Source organism: Stenella coeruleoalba (assembly GCF_951394435.1).
Source record: "Stenella coeruleoalba genome assembly, chromosome: 13".
NCBI classification, from domain to species: domain Eukaryota; kingdom Metazoa; phylum Chordata; class Mammalia; order Artiodactyla; family Delphinidae; genus Stenella; species Stenella coeruleoalba.
Window position 1 is genome coordinate 63,170,670 of NC_137159.1, and position 21,651 is coordinate 63,192,320.

At 37.8% G+C, this 21,651-nt stretch overlaps 1 long non-coding RNA gene across 3 annotated transcripts in view; it reads right to left on the reverse strand.

Annotated features, from left to right (window-relative positions):
- LOC307196463 overlaps positions 1-21,651 on the reverse strand; it is a 706,311-nt gene that overhangs the window by 434,797 nt on the left and 249,863 nt on the right. For all 3 annotated transcript variants that reach the window (XR_013831138.1, XR_013831139.1, XR_013831140.1), the window contains one exon: positions 16,651-16,828. This is a non-coding gene — a long non-coding RNA (uncharacterized lncRNA). The remainder of the gene's footprint in view (positions 1-16,650; positions 16,829-21,651) is intronic.

The following is a 21,651-nucleotide window of genomic DNA, read 5'->3' on the forward strand; positions in this document are numbered from 1 at the left end:
CCAAGAGCACTGGAAACAACAAATTCCCTTTTCAAAAGGGTCCACCTTGTGCTCTAAATTTTAGAGCACATAACAAGAAACCAGAAATAATTTGTAACATTGTAAAAAAGACAGCCTATGAAGACTCAAAAGAGATTAAAAAGGCTAATGACATGTCCTGCTTGGGACTCCAGTGATAGGTTCCTTCAGGCATAGATTCACACATAGCTTTTTTCAGTGATTATTTTAGCCACTCAAAATGAGCTTATTAGCATAATTGTTTAAGGCAAACCTTGACATTTCTATTGGATGTAAGTTCCATTCCTTCCACAAAACTGCTCCACTTTACCCTCAAGTGGTCCCCCAGAGTAAATTAGAGCATAATTGTCCTTGGGAATTTCTACCACCCCTTCAAATTTGCCTGATTCTGTCTCTGAGCCCTTATCTATCTCCATTACACTCTAACTGAAAGAACTTAAAAGTATATTTTTCTTCTACACAACTCTACTCTGGTTAAATTACTGGGTAGAGTTTTTTTTGTGTGTGTGTGTAAATGAAATTGCAAAATTCAGTTCACTTCAGAAAGAATTTACTTTAAAAAGTCTAATGAACTAGATAAAGCTGGGCTATAATGACACTATAAACTAGGTTATAATTTCTGTATCTTTACACTTCCTTTCTCCTAACAACCCCATGCATAAACAAGCTCCCTCTGACCTATAAATGAACAGAACTATAGATCCATTCTGTATATTCTAAACAAAAAAATCAAAATGCACATAGAGACCCATAAACCCATTCCACAAACTTTCTCAATACCCACTAAAACCAGAATCTATCACAGGAAGAAACAAAAATTAATTCTCTGTCATATACTATGACCTTACATATCTCCTGTTTTCCTGGAGGTGGGGGGGTGAGGAGAATATCAGAGTTATGATTGGTATAATAGGTTCTCAGCACCATGACTATAAGCTTGCTTTCCAAAAGAAAACCCAATAGATGTTTTCCATGATTTTTAACCTAGTTAGTGGACCTATTAGAAAACACATCAGCATATATCTACATTAGAACTTAGTTATGAGGTATGATTTTAGGATGTTTAATTACTCTTACTGCTGTTAAACTTCAAGGAACTGAGCCCAATACAAATAAAATATTTTACCAATGAATCTCTACTTATGCTAGGAATTTCACTGAAAGCTAACTAAAAAGCCTTCAGGAGCAGATGATCCACAAGAGTAGACACCTATACTAAGATCCCTGGATCGAGCAGACAGTTTTCAAATGTGGATAGCTTTTTTCAAAGTCCTTTGTGTCACACTCCATGACTGGAAGTATGGATAATCATGCACTAATTTTTTTTCTCCTTTCCTTGTCACTGATTAACTTTGTTCTTTACTTTGTGCTGGTTTAATATGATCTACTGCTCAGATGAATTCCTAATGATCATTTTGCTTAGAGCTATAAGTTTACCCCTAGTCACACTTTGCTATTCAGACATTGTTTTCTTACAGCTGGTTCATTCTTTTATTAATCTCTAAAGAAATAATGATTATTTTCCATTTCATGGTAAGAGAATCCCTATGGCCTGAGGACCACATGACTGAGCAGATTATGCTGAATTCCATGTGGAAAGTATTTTATAAGAAATTACTTGAGATCTTTCCCTACTAAAATAGGCTCCACAATCATACCAAGCCAAGGGTATTGTGCTTGGAAAGTCAAACTACACAGGGAACTCCTATGGATCACAGTTCTTGTAATCATAATATCTATGAAACGTACAACCTGCATCCTATTTGGGGAAAAAACTGAGCTATTTTAGCCATGGAAATATTTTCCCCCGTGGATCCCCAGGGAAACACAATATATATGTCTCCTAATAACTTAGCACACATATATGCCCCCACTCCCAACTCTTATGACTTATTTATAAGATATAAGCCATGGTAAATAAATCAATCTTTATTCTGGGTTAATGGGACTAAAGCATGATATAAAATGCCTGAAAAGGCAGGTTCAGATCACCTCATTTAGATCATGCTGCTTATGAATAGAAAGGGATCCACTCAATGCCATTCAGTGGTGCACCTCATCCCAGAAGAGATCTGCCCTAAATAATAAAGAATGAGCAAAACCTTTCAGAATAGATTCACTCAAATCTGATAAATGAAGAAAATTTGCATCATCTCCTTCCATTTTCAAACCTTGCCTTATAAGAAATTCGAAAAATTACCTAAATTATAAAATATCTGGCAGGGCTTCCCTGGTGGCACAGTGGTTGAGAGTCCACCTGCCAACGCAGCGGACACGGGTTCGTGCCCTGGTCCGGGAAGATCCCACATGCCGCGGAGCAGCTGGGCCCATGAGCCATGGCTGCTGAGCCTGCGCGTCCGGAGCCTGTGCTCCACAACGGGAGAGGCCACGGCAGTGAGAGGCCCGCATACCACACACACACACACACAAAAAAAAAAAATCTGGCAAATATATTCCAGACTGACTAATCTGATCAATTAATTCAATTGAACTGATAGCCAGATAATTAATGAAATTCTGAGAAGGACCCATAAAAACTGCACAGTACTAAAATGGAGCTGGGACAACTGGATAACCACATGCAAATGGATGAAGTTGGACCCCTACCTCACAGCATATGGAAAAATTAACTCAAAGTGTATCAATAACCTAAATGTAAGAGTTAAAATTATAAGACTCCTCAAAGAAAACACAGGGGTAAATTTTCATGACCTTGCCTTTGGTGGTTTCTTAAATATTACACTAAAAGCAAAAGTAACAAAAGAAAAAAAAAGATAAAATGGATTTTGTCAACATTAAAAACTCTTGTGCTTCAAAGGACACCATCAAGAAAGTTAAAAGATAACCCACAGAATGGGAGAACATATTTTAGAATCATACATCTGATAAAGGACTCGTTTTAGAATATATAAAGAACACTTACAACTCAATAATAAAAAGACTAATAACCCAATTTGAAAATGGGCAAAGGATCTAAACAAACATTTCTCCAAAGAATAAATACAAATGGCCAATAATCACATAAAAAGATGTTTAACATCATTAGTCATCAAGGAAAAGAAAAAAGAAAAACTCCACTATGAGATATCACTTCATATCCACTTGGATGGCTGTAAGCAAAAAGATAGAAACTAGCAAATGTTGGCAAGGATGTGGAAAAATCAGAACCCTCGTACACAACTATGGGAATATAATGGTGTAGCTACTTTGGAATGCACTGAGGGAGTTCCTCATAACTGTCTAAATAACTATAGAGGTACCACTTGACCCAATATTTCCACTCCTAGGTATATATCCAAGAGAAATAAAAATATATGACACAACAACTTGTAATGAAGAGCAGCATTATTCATAATAGCCAAAAGGTGGAACCAATGCAAATGTCTATCAACTGATAAATGGAGAATTTGTGATAAATCCATTAAACAGAATATGATTTGGCCACAAAAAGCAATGGAATACTGATATATATACTTCAACATGAGTGAACCTTGAAAACATTACACTAAGTGAAAGAAGCAGGTTCAAAAGACTACATATTATAGGATTCCATTTGTATGAAATATCCAAAATATGAAGATCTACTGATACAGAAAGGAGATTAGTTAGGACTTAATGGCTAAGAGATACAGGGTTTCTTTGCAGGGTGATAAAAGTGTTCTAAAACTGATTGTGGTAATGATTAGGCAACTTGGTAAATTTACTAAGAACTATCGAATTGTATACTTTACATGGGTGAATTAAATATTGTGTGAACTATGTCTCAATAAAGCTGTCACCTAAAAACAAAAACAAAAAAAATTTTTTAAAAACACTTCACAGTGTTAGAAATACTTCTGGTCTCTCAAGGAGGAAACCATGCTTTACATGGAGAAAAATGTTGTACTAACATCCCTGCTAATTTGCCCACTGACTTAGTAGTGGGCATTCTATAGCAAACAAAGCACTGTCCAGATAACCACAGGACAACCAAACATTACCTAGGTTCCCCACCCTCGGTTTACAAGTTAGTTTGCTGGGTGAAAAGATTGGCTGGTTAGAGAATATGAAGCTAATTGCAAGATTTGCATGTGTCCAATATCCATTCCTATGCACTACAGGTACAACTGGGAAAATCACACGTCTCTAACCTATTGTATTGATAAAACCAAGTTAATGATACTGAATGGGAAAAATCACAAAGCAAACTTATTTAGTCAAATCTGTACCTCAAAGGAATGACAGACCAAAAGAAGGAATTTGAGGAGAAAAAAACCCCAAAATTTGCCCTACATTTCCTCAGTCTGAAAAGCTTTGCATTTCTCAATTAAAGAGAGTGCTTTCCAAGATGGGCCATGAGTAGGACCTTCCTAATACCAGCTATGATTTACCAAGGCATCCAAAAGAACAGATGGCCTCTGTAATTTCATGACAAAGGAATCTAAAAAATGCTGGGATTATTTGCTATTATTTTATCTGCCATAGGATCAATTAGGCTATTCACATAGAAAGTCTTTTATAAGTATTTGCTGAACTGAAAAGGAGAGATTGTGAAACCAATCAAAAACAAGGAGATCTGTATTTTTCATTTATCAAAACATTATGGTTTCTATCAAATCTAGAACAAACATTATGCAATTTGAATTGGGACTCCCAAGTAATAATTTGTGCTGAAATACTATGGATTGTCTCTTTTCATGGGCCTCTTTCAAGCAAGTAAAATTCTCTTATTTTTTCCCCAAAATTGTGTATGAGTTTAAGTAGGGACAACATATCAACTTTTTATTGCATTTTAAAAGGCAATAACAGGACTTCCCTGGTGGTTCAGTGGTTAAGGTTTTGCCTTCCAATACAGGGGGTGTGGGTTTGATCCCTGGTTGGGGAGCTAAGATCCCACATGCCTCATGGCCAAAAAAACCAAAACATAAAACAGAAGCAATATTCTAACAAGTTCAATAAAGACTTTAAAAATGGTCCACATCAAAAAAATCTTTAAAAAACATAAAGTAAATAAATAAAAATAAATTTAAAAGAGTAAGGATATGCTACTTAATTCAATGATTGTTATGTTAGTTTTGAACAATTCTCTCCTATACAGTCAAACTGATGTGAAAATGAGAAGAATCAGAATAGAAGAAAACAAAACTGGAAAGAGAAGAGGATTAGAGAGGATATATTCAATTTTAAATTTTATTTTTGAAGAGAGACTTTAAAACTGAAAACATTTAAGGAAATATAAATTTAAATTTGGTCAATAACTGCTTGCCCAAACTCTTTTCTTGATGTTGCTGATGTTGTTTCACTCTTCTCCTTCTCTCTTTTTCTTTCCAAATTGTCCTTTATGCATTAATACAATATAGTTCTCTCTTGACAACCATATTCAGTTGGTCACCAAATTCTTTTTTTTTTTAACATCTTTATTGGAGTATAATTGCTTTACAATGGTGTGTTAGTTTCTGCTGTATAACAAAGTGAATCAGTTATACATATACCTATACATATATCCCCATATCTCCTCCCTCTTGCATCTCCCTCCCTCCCAGCCTCCCTATCCCACCCCTCTAGGTGGTCACAAAGCACTGAGCTGATCTCCCTGTGCTATGCGGCTGCTTCCCACTAGCTATCTATTTTATGTTTGGTAGTGTATATATGTCCATGCCACTCTCTCACTTTGTCCCAGCTTACCCTTCCCCCTCCCCGTGTCCTCAAGTTCATTCTCTAGTAGGTCTGCATCTTTATTCCCGTCTTGCCCCTTGGTTCTTCATGACCATTTTTTGTTTTTGTTTTTTATATTCCATATATATGTGTTAGCATATGGTATTTGTTTTTCTCTTTCTGATTTACTTCACTCTGTATGACAGACTCTAGGTCCATCCACCTCACTACAAAACTATGGAGAATACTAAGGAGGTTCCTTAAAAAACTAAAAATAGAACTACCATATGACCCAGCAATCCCACTACTGGGCATATACCCTGAGAAAACCATAACTCAAAAAGAGTCATGTACCACAATGTTCATTGCAGCTGTATTTACAATAGCCTGGACATGGAAGCAACCTAAGTGTCCATCAACAGATGAATGGATAAAGAAGATGTGGCACATATGGAATATTACTCAGCCATAAAAAGAAATGAAATTGAGTTATTTGTAGTCACGTGGCTGGACCTAGCGTCTGTCATACAGAGTGAAGTCAGAAAGAGAAAAACAAATACCGTATGCTAACATATATATATGGAATCTGAAAAAAAAAATGGTTCTGAAGAAACTGGGGCAGGACAGGAATAAAGATACAGACATAGAGAATGTACTTAAGGACACGGGGAGGGGGAAGGATAAGCTGGGACGAAGTGAGAGAGTGGCATGGACATATATACACTACCAAACATAAAACAGATAGCTAGTGGGAAGCAGCTGCATAGCACAGGGAGATCAGCTCAGTGCTTTGTGACCACCTAGAGGGGTGGATAGGAAGGGTGGGAGGGAGATGCAAGAAGGAGGAGATATGGGGACATATGTATATGTGTAGCTGATTCACTTTGTTATACAGCAGAAACTAACACACCACTATAAAGCAATTATACTCCAATAAATATGTTAAAAATAAAAATGAAATAAAATAAAATAAAGGCTAACATTGAAAAAAAAAGAAAAAACTTATACTCTTACTAGATCAGGATTTTTTTTTAAATCATAAATTTGCAAGTCATTTGAATATTGTCCTCCGCATCTTTACACTTTTCAACTGAAGGTCAAACTCAGAGATGTGCGATTAAGGAATAAATTTTTTAGGATGCATTTTAAATCTCAGACCAGATGTCAAAACTCCATTTCCTCAAGCTTTTTGAGAGGAAATAAAATAATTATTTGTAATTATATAAAATGCATGCCAATTTAAAATATGCAAAACATTAGCTTTAACTTTTAAAATCAGAACCTTAGAAAATGTGTGTGAAAGGTGGCATGAAGTGGTACCAGGTTCTCAAATTCTGCAACTGCATCCATGAAGAGTGGTGTTTCTCCAGTTACATGTAGGTGTCCTGCCATTAAAATGACATTTTCCCAACTTGAGAGAAATAATCATGTGGAAAAAATAAAATGTTTTAAAGTTATTTTTTCTCGTGTGTGTTTATGTGACACAGTGATAGAGAGAGATAGGGAGAGAAAGAGGGAACATGAGAGAGAGAGAGAATCTGGTATCAGCTTCTATTCATATATACTAGAGTATAATAAACATTATTTGATTAACATGAAATTATATTTGTATGTAAGTAAAACAAGCTATCATAGCATTTTCTGTTTCTCTGTAGAGAGCTCCCAGAGTTCCAAGATCTCTGTAATATAAGCACTTGTAAGAAAACTGAAAAGAGCATAGTCAGGGACTAGGGACCTGGGTTTTACTCCCAGGTTTGCCATTATTTCATTATGTAGCCTTAAGCAAATTCATCTATTTCTGTGGACCTCAATTTCCTCAAATATAAAATAAGGACTTGGATTAAATCCATGGGTTTTAAACATTTTTTAAATTTAAGAAAGCTAGTTTAAAACAAAATCTTACCAAGAAATGTAAACAAATATGATAAAGGAAAATATTTCTGACTGAATAGTGGGGGTGAAAGGGGTGAGCCCAAAATCACCCTCAAACTTTCTTTTGATAATGCTTAACTCCCACTCCCAGGAAACCCCATACACCTTTATTATTATATATATTTATTCCTATTTCAACCATAGGACTAAATAAGCTCTTAAATCATCTCCATTTTTACCAAGTCATTATTGTATTAAATGCAAATATACTACAATAATGATACTAACATGATACTCCATTGAGTTAATACAAACTTAATAATATTGGTTTCAGGACCCAATGTTGAGGCTAGAATAAAGCCCTGGAGATGACCTACAAGCCTAAGAGCTGATTACCATTACAGTAAAGGGAAATTTTGAGTTGGTCAGATATGATAGGTAAGGAATACACAGCAAATGAACCTGAAGTTTAGGCAAAGCAAAGACTTTGTCAAGAAAAGATCACAAGAGAGCATCATGAGAAAAAGCAGGCTTATCCCTAACATTTGTGGGGCCCAGATAAAACTACAAACACAGGCCCACATGTCACATATTTAAGAGCTAGTAATCAACATTTGAAGTCAAAATTATACAAATAGTTATCTTTTCCCCTCAGTAAGAATCTTCTCAACAAATACTAAAAATGGCAGTAATTTTTAATAACACCCCCATGAGTGGTGGTCAGTAACTGTGACCTCTGGTTGCATGCTCCCCATCCCTCATTACTACAAATCTGTCTACATTTATGATGCCCTAACTCTTATATTAAATCCCTGATTCCCATATTACTTAGTGGGGCTCTGTTTTCCTGATTGAATCCAGATAGTATGCTGTTGTTATGGAAAATGTTCTAGGATAATAGAATCTTAAGAATAAGACCTGGAATTGGTTCTTTGATTAATTAAAGATAGCAATGACACTACAATGGTTACATAAGGTTGGAGAATTGAGATTTCTCAGTGTACACTCACCTAAAGTATATGAAAAGACAAAGCACGTGGTAGAAGGAAGAAAGCAAGCGCAGGAAGCATCAGGGGCTGAGACACTTCCAGGCACAGCTTCCCAGGTTCCTGTCTCAACAGCACAGGAGGAGCCTCATTTCTGGACTTCAAACAACCACAATGATCTGGCTATGTATGAGGACTCTAGTTTCAGGAGAGATCAGGCAAGAGTTTCCAGAGGGGTCTTCTACACTCTATTCATCACATAGCCAAAGCCTGGCTATGGAACTGGCTAAACCAAGGTTAAGTCATCAATATGAATATCCCTAAAAAATGTAAAAAAGCTGACCCTGGCCTCCACCAAGAGAATTTTGAACTTTTCACAGCACATTAAAGACCACTAATTAGCCTACCTCATCTTAATCTTGCCTAAGTGTCAACACCAGAGTTCCAGATTTCCCAGAGATAAGTAGAGATCTGTCCCAATCCAGCTGTAACATAACTCTATCTTAAAAAGATCCCACTGAAGAAAAAAAAAAAAAAAGACCCCATTGGCACTGGATAATAAGACACTGGTAGTCCATGACAAGGAGTGGTAAAACCAAAAGAAATACTGCATTCCCAGAGGGACTACAGAGATTAATGTCACTGTCAAGGACTTGAAAGATGTTGGAGGAGGTTATACCTATCACATACCCATTCAACTCACCTATTTGGACTATGCAGAAGCCAGATGCTTGAGAATTACAGTAGTTTATCATAAATTAATATAAAGGCATCAAATCAACACAAATTTGTTCCAGCAAATCAACACAATCTCTATAACCTGATGTGCAGCTACCGATCTGATTTTTTTTCTCTCTCTCCCTATTCCTTTAACAAAAGAATAGTGTATTGCTTTCCCTTCTTTTAGGAATATATTAACTTTCCAGCCTACTATTTTAATCTAGGCTATAAAGAACTGGGTTATTTGGCCATTCCACAGATAATGACAACAGTTCAACTCACTGAATGCTGACTGACCTAGTGAGCAGAAAGTAACAAATACTCTAGATCAGTATTATTCAAAGTATAGTCTGCATACCAATGGAGATTTGAAAATTGTATGTTGCTAATTTTCAATGAGTTAAGTACAGAAATTTAGACTAAGAATTTAGTTTTACAGCAAGTTGACCACACAATTTTATGCCTATTGAACCTAATATTAAAAAATTAAATTTTATTTTCTGGCTTTATAATTTTATTTTCAGTTATTCATTTTTACTGTTTTTTACAAAAATGGCAGTCTGAAATGGATTGGAAATTTTAAAAGAAAAAAAAAACATACCACAGATAGTTTGGGAAGTATTGCCTAAAAGCAGCAATCAAACTACCAGGAGACTCTTTTTGCACAGCCCATGAGCTAAGAACTTTTTTTCCATCTTTAAATAATTGTAAAAAATCAAAACAAACAAAAAAGAAGGACATGTGACAGAGAGTGCTGTATGATCTACAAAGCCTAAAATATTTATTATTTGGCCCTTTACAGAAAAATTTTTCTAATCCCTACCCCAGACACGTTGTTAAAACACATGTATGCAAAGCATAAGACATAAACCCCTCAGTAATTTAGGGTTCTGTAACTTCAGTAAGGTTTCTAGAGTTCCAGTACATGTCAATATATCAGCTCTGAGGTGAAGGACAAGTTGGTACATCTGGTATCCACTACCGCCAAGGCCTATTGGGCATCTGAGTTTTAAGGCAAAGTATGTCAGATTTGGTCATGAAGGTTGCTTGGACACATTTACCAAGTAACTTGTAAAATTTCTAGTTCTTAGTGGAGCCCAAAGAACAGGCTCTACTGTTGTTCCACACTGCTGTGTAAGCCTCTCTGCCACTTGTGCCATATGATGCAGCAGCCTCAGTGGAACACGAAGTATCTGTGACAGAGATGGTAAACGGGGCCTTGACAGGACCCTAGTGATGAATTATCATGCAGACACTAGGATTCTAGAATAAATCGTATTCTTTTCTGCAGAAAACCATTTTCCTGTACACTGGGCCCTGAATAATTGACTGTGGCCACAGAGTTACTATGTAAAGTGAACTGCTCTTCATAAGCTGAATGCTACACGAACCACCAGGCCATAAAGACTGATGTGGGTGACAGCAGTCCATCATCAAGTGGAAGTGGTATGTGCAAGACTGGGCTCCAGAAGAAAGGTGAATATAAGCTGCCACAAGCTAGTGATTTAGATTCTCATGGTGCCTACTCATGTTGCATTGCCTCTTCTCCCTTACCTCATACAATGGCCTCATGAAAACTCCACTATGACCACTTCACTGAGAAGGGAAACTAGTTGGGCATGGTTTACAAATGGTTCCAGAAGATAATCTGAAACTATTTGGAAATAGATGGCAGTAGTAGTACTGAAGGGATGCTATTTAATGGATATCCTCCTTGCAGGCAGAATTTTGAGCAGTTAGAATTTTAAGTTAGGTAGCCTCAAAGATAAGATTACTTGAAAAACAAAACTGTAAATCTACACTTATCTGTAGGTAGTCACTAACAATTTAGCTGAATGACCAGGGATTTGAAAAGGACAAGATTCAAAAACTGGAAAAACTGCTTAGGAGAAGAGGTATGTGGATGAATCTTTCAGAATGGGCACAAAATGTGGGGGATATTTGTGTGTCATGTAACAATACAAGAGTAAACATAGCAGAGGAGACACTTAACAATTAGATGGGCAAAACGTTCCATTCTGCGAATATCAACCATGGCTGGAAATTATGTATTGGCTCAAAAATATGACTTTTCATTCCCCATTGCTGATATAGTTATATCCACTGTTGAAGGAGCAATTTATCAGCAACATGGATACCAATTCTGAGTCCCCACTGGGCAAAAAACTATGATACACTTGCTGAGGGCAAAGGGATTATAGATAGTGGAAGTGGAAAGTTACAAATACCAATTATGGCCATGTGACAAGAAGCAGAAAAAAAGGGCTAGTAACTGTCCGTATTTTCTTTATTCTTTGATATGTATATATTTGCATAAATTAAGCTTCCCCTATATTCTCCATTATGAATATAAAATATGCTCAGAGTGGTCAACTCTATATTTTAATATTCAAGTCATGGACTATCGGAAATAAAGTGGCATATGAGCCTTTCTGCCTTCCCTTTGGGGAAAATGAATGTGTCTGTACTTGAATTAAGGTTAAGTGCATCATGTTAGTTGGAAGAAACACATTATATTTGTCTTTGTTCATAAATTAAATATTTAAGGAGAAGTGTTACACTTGGATGTTGAGTTGATAAAGGGGTGATTGTGTTGAATTGCCGGTTGTCAATTCAACACTGCCCCTATTGCCCTCCTATGCAATGCAGAGGAGTAGCCTGGAACTACATTTTTTAGGAGCCTGAACTTTGTATGGTTCTGGGTTAGAGACTACCAATGAGAGAAACTTGTGTGATATTGTGCAGGCAGAATGGAGAAGAAATCATTATTCTTTGGAGTTTGTGGTAACAAGATTCATGGGTAGATGGAGGATATTCATTGACTTCCCAAGCATTCCAGATGCATCCATATTTTCATGATAGCCCACTAGTTGGTAGGAACTTTCCCAATTGAGATTGCAGCAATTCCCAGGCAATCCTTTAAGAATAACATGTTTTAGAGCCTCCAGCTGAGGTCCTTAGTGACTATTTCCCTCACCTTCAAGCTACAGACTTCCAACATTCACTCCCTCAGCTGTTTCCACAATCACGGCAACCTTAATTCCTTTAATGGATATTTTTTCTCACAACACCTAGAGTGGTTCTGTTTTCCTGATCAAACCCAGACTGATGCAAATTACTTGTGTTTTCTTTCATCTGTGTAAGTTTGCACTCAAATTCTCTCTGATTTCTAAAGCACAGTCCATCTGTGACACCAGCAGTATCATGTCTCACAAATCTTTATAACATTTGGATATGACTACCTTTTATATTGAAAATATAGGGCAAGATGTGGAGAAGTGATTTCCTGAGGTGAGAATGGTGCTGGTCATGAGAATAGATGCTCATGGTTTCAGACTGAATTATGCCAGTATGAGTTCTAGATCCCAAGTGACAGAAATAACCACATACTCTTAGATAAATGTACTCTGTGTTTGTGTGATACATGGAGCCCTCTAAAGTTCAGAGCCTTGCCCCAAACTGAAGGCAGTTCTAAGAACAAAAGTCATCCAGAAAAACTATGAAGTAAACTTGTATAGATGCTATATCTTCTGGTCTACATGTTACCATTATTCTAAAAACTATCAGTCAGAAAGTGGGATGCATTGTTTACATATTTATGTAAAGCCACTGAACTACATGGAGTGATTCATGCATGTTGTTCCATAAATAAAAGCAACCTACATGAAATTAGTCACAAGAGCACTAAGTTACATATACTCTCTATTACTCACATCAAAGACCTAAAGGAACATGCTATATGCCCTCAGAGTGATTCACTGAAGGTAAAAACGCCTACAGATTGTTTTAAGCCTTTTAGAATTATATACCAGAAATTCTTATGATAAATATGCCAAATGAGAAACCAACCAAGTGACATATATGCTGCAGTGCATTTTTTGGACACGTCCCACTGAATCAGAGTTATCTAAGCCTATACAGAAGACATCAATCGCTGTCCCAGATGTAAAGAAGATTTCAGATTCATTTTAATCCTAAAATTAAAGGGATAGAAAAGATACTGAGAGATCTTCAAGTTCATCAAGATCAGATTTAAATTGCTCCAAGGAGAACAAAATCCAATCTCTTTAGACTCTCTAGGGAAGGGATATTCGACTTCCTCTGCTACCATCCTCACTATTGGGATGTGACTTTAACCTAAATCAATTCAGTTGCTATTTCCTATCATTTGTTCCCTAGTAGACAAGGACAGTTTGCATTCTCTTTGTCAATGAATGCTTTGAGATTGATTTATTTGTATGTATATAAAATACATATGTGATTCTGAAGCCTAGGTTCATTTCTTCAACAATCAATTTATGAGCACCTCCTAAGTTACTATGATTGCTGCACTGGATATTAGGAAACAGAAGCAAAGAAAAGGAGCTCATAATCTAAACTGTAAACCTAATACTGCCTCTAACCTTTGTAGCTCTTTGTGGTTTATAAACTGTTTTCATTCTCTTGATAATATTTGAACTCATAAAATCTTCTAATATTTTCCAGGATTACTCTATCAGTAATATGACATGAGACATAACGAAGAGGTGAGGCATCTTGAACATTATCCCATACCTTTCAATTCTTTGTTCAGGCTCTTTTTATTACGCCTGTTTTATGAAAATTTTTACCTATGAAACCTTTTCTTCAAATGAAAACTGAAACAATAGCCCAGCATATTTGAAATCCAAGTCTGGGCTCCACTACTACATTTAGTCAAAACAGGTATCAATCTTGCCACCCAACATATTCGTCTTGCACATTGATCATAAAAAAGGCACACTCATCCAAAGTTTAGTGAATATTATAGGTTTTCTGAACATGTCACAGGAAAATGAAGGAGAGGGTGCACACCATTTACTATGACTTAGTAAAGAATTGCATTAGACAATTTCCCCAAGTTTTTTGATATTCACTTAGCCAATCGGTGGTCCTTTCTCTCACCTGTCTACCATTCCCTCTTGCTTTCCTTTAGCTTCCTCTGCCTTGAAAGAGCACATGCACACAGCCAGCTCTAAAATTCACACTGCCCACAGGTGACCCTCACTACGCTATGCAGCTGTCCTGAAAGATGTACTCAATTTTGACCCGAGTGCTTTCATTAGAGGTTATTTGATTGTGAATAACAAAAAATAGCCTCAAACTTTCTCAACAAAAATAGGCGTTACGAGCACTTTACTTCCATAAGGGACTAAATCAGGTAGTGGAAAGCTGGGTCACAGGTTACTTTGCAATTTCTCTTAAGCCCCAGTTCAGTGGCTGCCTCATTAATATCACCCTCTGCAGAATAATTTTATATGCTTCTCCCAGTAGAATAAGATGCCCCATGGGAGGCAGACAGCACTTTACTTCAAATACCCACCAGAGATTGACAACAATTCCCACATCCTGTGAGACAAAATCTGGTTGACTCAGCATACGCCAGCCAGGTCAGATGTCCAACAAACCATGGCCAAAGTCACATAACCCAGTCTCTATACAGAAGAGGTGGTACAGATACACCATCAAGAAGGGTCTTGGGGAATTCCCTGGCGGTCCAGTGGTTAGGATTCTGCGCTTTCACTGCTGAAGGCATGGGTTCAATCCCTGGTCAGGGAACTAAGATCACACAAGCCACAAGCCAAAAAAAAAAAAAAACAGGCCTTGGATGTAAATGGTATTGCTAAACGTACACATAAGTCATCATTAAAGCCTATACTTCTGAATTTGAGATCAATATTTATATATTCAGTCAATCAGCCTTTCAGTTAATGAATATAAGTTTCTGCTCTACAGAAGACTTCTCTATGGAAAAGAAACAAAACCCAGATATGTGGCCTAAGGACAATCTGTCTAGTAGAGAGTAAAGCATATATACAAATAAGACTGACTGCAGTGTTTCTCTAATAAGGATCTACTGGTGTATTCCTGTGACTCCTGAAGTTCTTTATGATAGTGTTTAAATATTGTCTTTGTATTTTGTTGAGTTGAAAAATATATCTTATTCTAGATTATCTAGATAAACCTCTAATAACCATGCTTTGCTCAGACTTTCATTGCTTAAGTTTGATTAGTATTTATGTGTAAGGTGGGAAATGACCACCTAACTAGTTAATAAAGTGTTTCTTACATTGGAATCCATATATTGGGGGAACTTTGAGGTTACTCAAGTTTAAGAAGCACTGATAAAAGAAGAAAGTTGATAAGGTACTGTCATTTATTGAACCCCTCCTATGAACCACATATTTTTAGAAAGATTTTATAAAATTACACACTTAACCTTAAAATAATCACTTAAAGTTGGTATTATGATCCTCATTGTGTAGATGGAGAAAATGAAGCCTATAAAAGCTAAGCAGTTGGTCCAAAGGTCACAGAGATGGCCAACTTGAAGTCATAATGCTAATCCAAGTATGTCTCATTTTTATCCTTTCTTCTACATCATGTTGACTTAGGAGAGTGAACAGTTATGGGCTCCATATTTTATTTATGGCGTCTAGGTATTTAGGAGGTAATTCTGACAAGAATCAGAAAAACTGAAAAGCATGAGGTACATATAGAAAACAAAATATATTTGAATCTGGTAAATATAGCAAGCATGGAAGTAGGGTTGCCAGATTTAGCAAATAAAAATACCAGTTAAATTTAAATTTCATATAAATAATGAATTATTTTTATAGTATGAATATTTCCCATGCAGTATTTGGGATATATTCATACTAATAAGTTACTCATCTGAAATTCAAATTACCTGGGTATCCTGTATATTATTATCTGGCAACCCTCCATGAAAGGAAGTAGTCGAGAGTAAGCAGAAGGGGTAGGGAGTGGTAGAGATAAATGGAACCGAAGGCTGTTGACTGGCTAAAACGATATTTTATTCTCCAGGCATATGGGAATCATTTGGGGTTTCTGAGAAAAATAGTGATGTGATGGAATTTGTGCTTCAGGAAGATTAATCTGGCTGAGAAAGGTGAAACAAATTAGAGACATGAAGAGCTGGAGGCAGCAATTCAGAGAAGAGGTATGAGGGCCTGGATTATGCTACTTGCAGTAGGATAGAGGTGCCCGGGCAGGTTTGCATGAGATAACGGAGGTAGCATCATCAAATTAGGTAATCTCAAACTGGCTAGTGAAAGTTGCCTCCCTGGATTTGTAGAATTAACAAACAGCTTCAAGAAAAACATGTACCAGTGTCAATATTTCTAGTTTAAAACAAATACTCGAAATGCCTCTTGGATTGTTTCCCATATTTGGGTGACATTTTCTTCAGAAGCTATGTAAACAGCTGAGATTCAATCTGGAGTTCCTCTGCTGAGTTCATGGAGTAGTTTTTCATCATGACAGTGAACCCAGAGCACACACTCAAGAGGTATATGATAGATTAAGGACAGCTTTGAGTTGCCAGTGGGGATGAAAAACAGAAGACTGAAGACTGCAGCACACCAGAGAGAAGCCTTACCTTTTGGTCGTTTTTTATCAAGCATGAAATTTATCTTTAGCCCCAGGACTGCAATGTTTTCCACACGGGCACAGTACTTTCTGATCACAATGTAGGTAACTCTCCAGAGGTTACATAAGTCATCCATCAGAGCCAGTGGTCAGTTGTCACACAAGTATCATCTAGATACACACACACTCTGAAAAAGAGAACAGAATATGTTGGCAATATTAGAATTTTTTAAATCAATTTTTAAAATTTATTCAGCTGGGCTTCCCTGGTGGCGCAGTGGTTGGGAGTCCGCCTGCCAATGCAGGGGACACGGGTTCGAGCCCTTGTCCGGGAGGATCCCACGTGCCGCGGAGCAACTAAGCCCGTGTGCCAGAACTGCTGAGCCTGCGCTCTAGAGCCCGTGAGCCACAACTGCTGAAGCCCGCGCGCCTAGAGCCCGTGCTTCGCGGCAGGAGAGGCCACCGCAATGAGAAGCCCTGGCTCAGCAACGATGAGTAGCCCCCGCTCTCTGCAACTAGAGGGAGCCCACATGCAGCAACGGAGACCCAACTCAGCCAAAAAAAAATAAATAAAATAAATCTTTAAAAAAAAAAAAAAATTTATTCAGCTAATATTTATTGCATACCTACTATGCTCTACAATAAGGGTCAGCAAATGAAAGTCCATATGCCAAATCTGGGCTGTAGCCTGTTTTTATAAATAGAGTTTTACTGGAACTTAGTCACAATCATTTATTTAGCTGCTTTCAAGCCTCAATGGCGAAAACAGATCCCACGTCCTGCAGGGTCAGCAAACTTTCCTAAAGAGACAGATAATAAATATTTGAGGTTTTGTGGAGTCATTTGGTCTCTGTCACAACTACTCTATTGTGCATTGTCAAGCAAAAGCTGCCACAGACAAAATGTAAATGAATGGCCATGGCTGTATTCTCATACAATTTTATTTGCAAAAGCAAGGAGGTCAACCTGCAGCCTTAATTGGTCACTCCTTGGTCTAGACCATAGAATTATCTCTGGAAAAGCCAATAATTTCCCCAAGAACTGGTTCCGTATTTTCAAATAACACTGGCTCAGTATTTTTATTTCTCTCCACTACTCTAGACACAGAGGTTTGACAAAACATATTTTATTTGTTGTTTTTGTTTTTCCATATCATGACTTGGATAATGCAGTTTCAACAGATCACAATTAAATCTCAAGTTCATGTTATTCTATGATTTGTCATTCAAATATTTGTTTTATTAGCATGTCTGCTGCAAAAGAGAAAAGAAAACATTTTCATATGCTTCTCAAATTCATTTGACAACTGACATTTTATGGTGCTTTGCTTTCATTTCAACATATACTTGGGTAAATTGAGGGTTTTTTTTTTTTTTTACTAAGTTTGGATGTAGATTCTGCCATATGATGACCAATTGCTGGTAATTAGAAAGGAAAATATATTAGCATTTAAAAGGCACATTCTGAATTTACCAATTGCTACATGTGGGTGATATCCATTATACATGGAATAATCATTTATCAGTAAGAACCCAACCGGATACAGAAACCACACCAGTAATTTAATCAGGGAAACTGTAAAGAATTACTAACTAGTACAAAGAGAATAAACATTTTACTAGTAAAAGGTAAAAGAACACTAAAGAATACAAGAAAATAAACATGAGATGCAGCCACTATCCGTAGGGCTGAAGGATAGTGCCCAAGGAAGAAACAAGCCCAGAAATGAGCTCCACCAGGGCTGAGGTTCAGATTTCACTGGAAGATGTGGCTATGGCCCCAGAGATGGCCAAGTTTGCTAAGTTCCTGCAGGCTGAGGCTGGCAAGCAAGAAAATAACCACTCACTGGGGTGTCAATTAGATTTGCATGGAAGACACCCACTGGAGCACCCAAAGGACTTGCTAGAGAGCTGCCCACTGGGGCTTACTTGGGAACTGCCCACTGGATTCCTGGGGAAACTATGTAGGAAGTCACTGATCGACCAAGATAAATAGCACTGAAACTGGAAGACATGTTCCTAGATACCCCTCCAGTGCCCTCTACTGAAAAGGCCTAGCATTAGTGATTGCCATGAATAATAATTTCATTTTTCAAATATGGCCTGCAAAAGCATCACTGCATCAATGCACTATGTTCTAATAAGAATCTATCTACATATCTTGGGTCTTCCCTGGTGGCTCAGTGGTTAAGAATCTGCCTGCCAATGCAGGGGACATGAGTTCGAGCCCTGGTCTGGGAAGGTCCCACATGCCACGGAGCAACTAAGCCCTTGCGCCACAACTACTGAGCCTGTGCTCTAGAGCCCGTGAGCCACAACTACTGAGCCTGAGTGCTGCAACTACTGAAGCCTGCCTGCCTAGAGCCCGTGCTCCACAACAAGGTAAGCACCGGCAACGAGAAACCAGCACGCCACAAGGAAGAGCAGCCCCCGCTCTCCGCAACTAGAGAAAAGCCCTCGTGCAGCAACGAAGACCCAACACAGCCAAAAATAAAATAATAAATAATAAAAAATAAATAAATAAAAGAATCTATCCACACATCTTGTATCCAATGTCACCCATGTGCAAGGCAACTGTTCCTAAGCCTGAATGTACACTTGCCTCCGGATGCAGTATAGATGTCTATTGTGAACTGCTTGTTTGTGTCCCCCCAGATTTAAAAGTTGAAATCCTAACCCCCATACTGCAGTGTGACTGGAAAGCAAGTCATTATTCCCAAAGTTTGGCCAATGATTTTTTTTTTTTTAAAGGCCTCACTGCAGGGCTTGTGGGATCTTATTTCCCTGACCAGGAATCGAACCTGCACCCCCTGCAGTGGAAGCACGGAGTCTTAACCACTGGACCACGAGGGAAGTCCAGGCCAATGATTTCTAAATTTGCATCTTCGCTAATGCTTTTTCCTCTAACTTACTTCCCCTAACACTTCAAAATAAAATATTTGATGAAATCCTGCCCAATCCGGTCCAGTTTAAAGGCACTGCCTTCATTGTCTTCCCTAAATTTTCCATCTAAAACACTTATCTCTATTTTGGGGCCCCTAGTATTATGTGCCAGGTTCTGTTATAGGTACTGAGGATACAGGTAAACAAGATAAAACCCTCCATACAGAGATTCTTTGGTAGCGGATGAGACAGACAATGATGAAAGAGATGTTAGAAAAGCTAGAAGAGCAGGACCTCAAAAACCAGTGAGGAAGTGTTTCTAAATAAAAGGAATGATCATCAATGCCAAATGCTACTGAGAAATACAGTAAGATAAAAACTGAAAACATACCATGAGCCTGGCAAAATGGCAGTATCCTTTATAAGAGTTATTTTGGTAGATGGTGTAAACAAAAGCCTAATTGGAGAATTGGAGTGGATCAAAGAGAGAATGACAGATGAGAAAGAGACAATGAGTAGAGACAAGTTTTTGTTTTGCTGTAAAAAGGAGCAGACAAACGGGGTGATTGTTTGATTAAAGATGGGTCCTTTACTATATCTGAAAATGAAATACTGCATAGCATGATTTTATATTTATGGGAGTGATCAACAAGAGAAAGAAAATATTGAGATGCAAAAGAGAAGCCCTGGGCTTCCCTGGTGGCGCAACGGTTGAGAGTCCACCTGCCGATGCAGGGGACACAGGTTCGTGCCCCGGTCTGGGAAGATCCCACATGCCGCAGAGCAGCTGGGCCCGTGAGCCATGGCCGATGAGCCTGCGCCTCCGGAAGCCTGTGCTCCGCAATGGGAGAGGCCACAACAGTGAGAGGCCCCGCAAAAAAAAAAAAAGAGAAGCCCTTAAATAGGCAAGAAAGACTGATATCTAATATACAAATACAGCAGCTGTAGGTTAGAATGGGACTAGTTCAATCAGGAAACAAGAGGGAAAAGACTGTAGAGATGTGGATGCAGGTATAGTAAGAGATTTGGGGAGGGAAAATGAGGTCTACTTTGAGAGATTCTATTTTTTCAGTGAAGGAAGGAATAAAGGATTGGAGAAAGAGTATTAGAGTTTGGGGAAGAGGAAGAAGGTGTGAGTCATCTCAGAAAATCAGGTGAATTTATTAGGCTTACCATGAGGCGTCAATGATGTGTTTGAGAATTTAACATTGATTAGGCAGCATGATTGTGTCTTTTTCTCCAGCCACACTTTGATGCACAGGTGCAGAGGTGAAGTATCTGGAGAGTTAGGTTTAATGAGGGAGAGGTATTGTCAAGTAAGTATGACAGGAAAAGTGAAGAGAAAAGAATTGAGGCTGTAGTTGGGAAAAGTTGCATGGATTCTAAGCTGGCTGAGCAGGGAAGTGAGCATAAGAGAACAGTAAAGAATAATGTATATAAAAGATACTGAGTAAGAGAAGTCCCACTGGGAAAATGGTTGAAAATGGGGCACTGGAATGGTACAGTTATTCCTGATGACAAGATCTAAAATATGACCGTGGAACTGGGTAGCTGATGTGGGGTGGAGAAAAAATTCTTGGGAGTGGGATTCAAAGAAATCTTGTCCTATTTAATGGCACTCATACTCTGCCCAGTACTATATACAGAGTTGTGCATTTGTAGTCCTCAAACTTTAAGTTTACAGCACCTTTAATATCTCAGTAATTTTTCTCACATCGCCAAGAGGAAAAAAACAAACAAATAAACAAACAAAAAAAACCTAACAGTTCTGTTTATTAAGTAGTTGGGTCCAAATAACTTATTTAAGTCTTAACGACTTAGCAGATTTTTGAAAAAAATGTATATACTGAAAGAAAAAACAATATTGGGCTAATTGAATAGATACATAAATTACCACAATTAAGAAAGGGTAGTTCTGGGAATTCCTTGGCAGTCCAGTGGTTAGGACTCTGCACTTTCACTGCCAAGGGCCCGGGTTCAATCCCTGGTGGGGGAACTAAGATCCCTGCAAGCTTTGAGGCGCAGCCAAAAAAAAAAAGAAAGAAAGGGTAGCCCTCATGGGGAAAATCGATCTCTTGATTGACTTGGAGATGGAATGATGCACCGCTGGTAACCTATATATCCCAGTA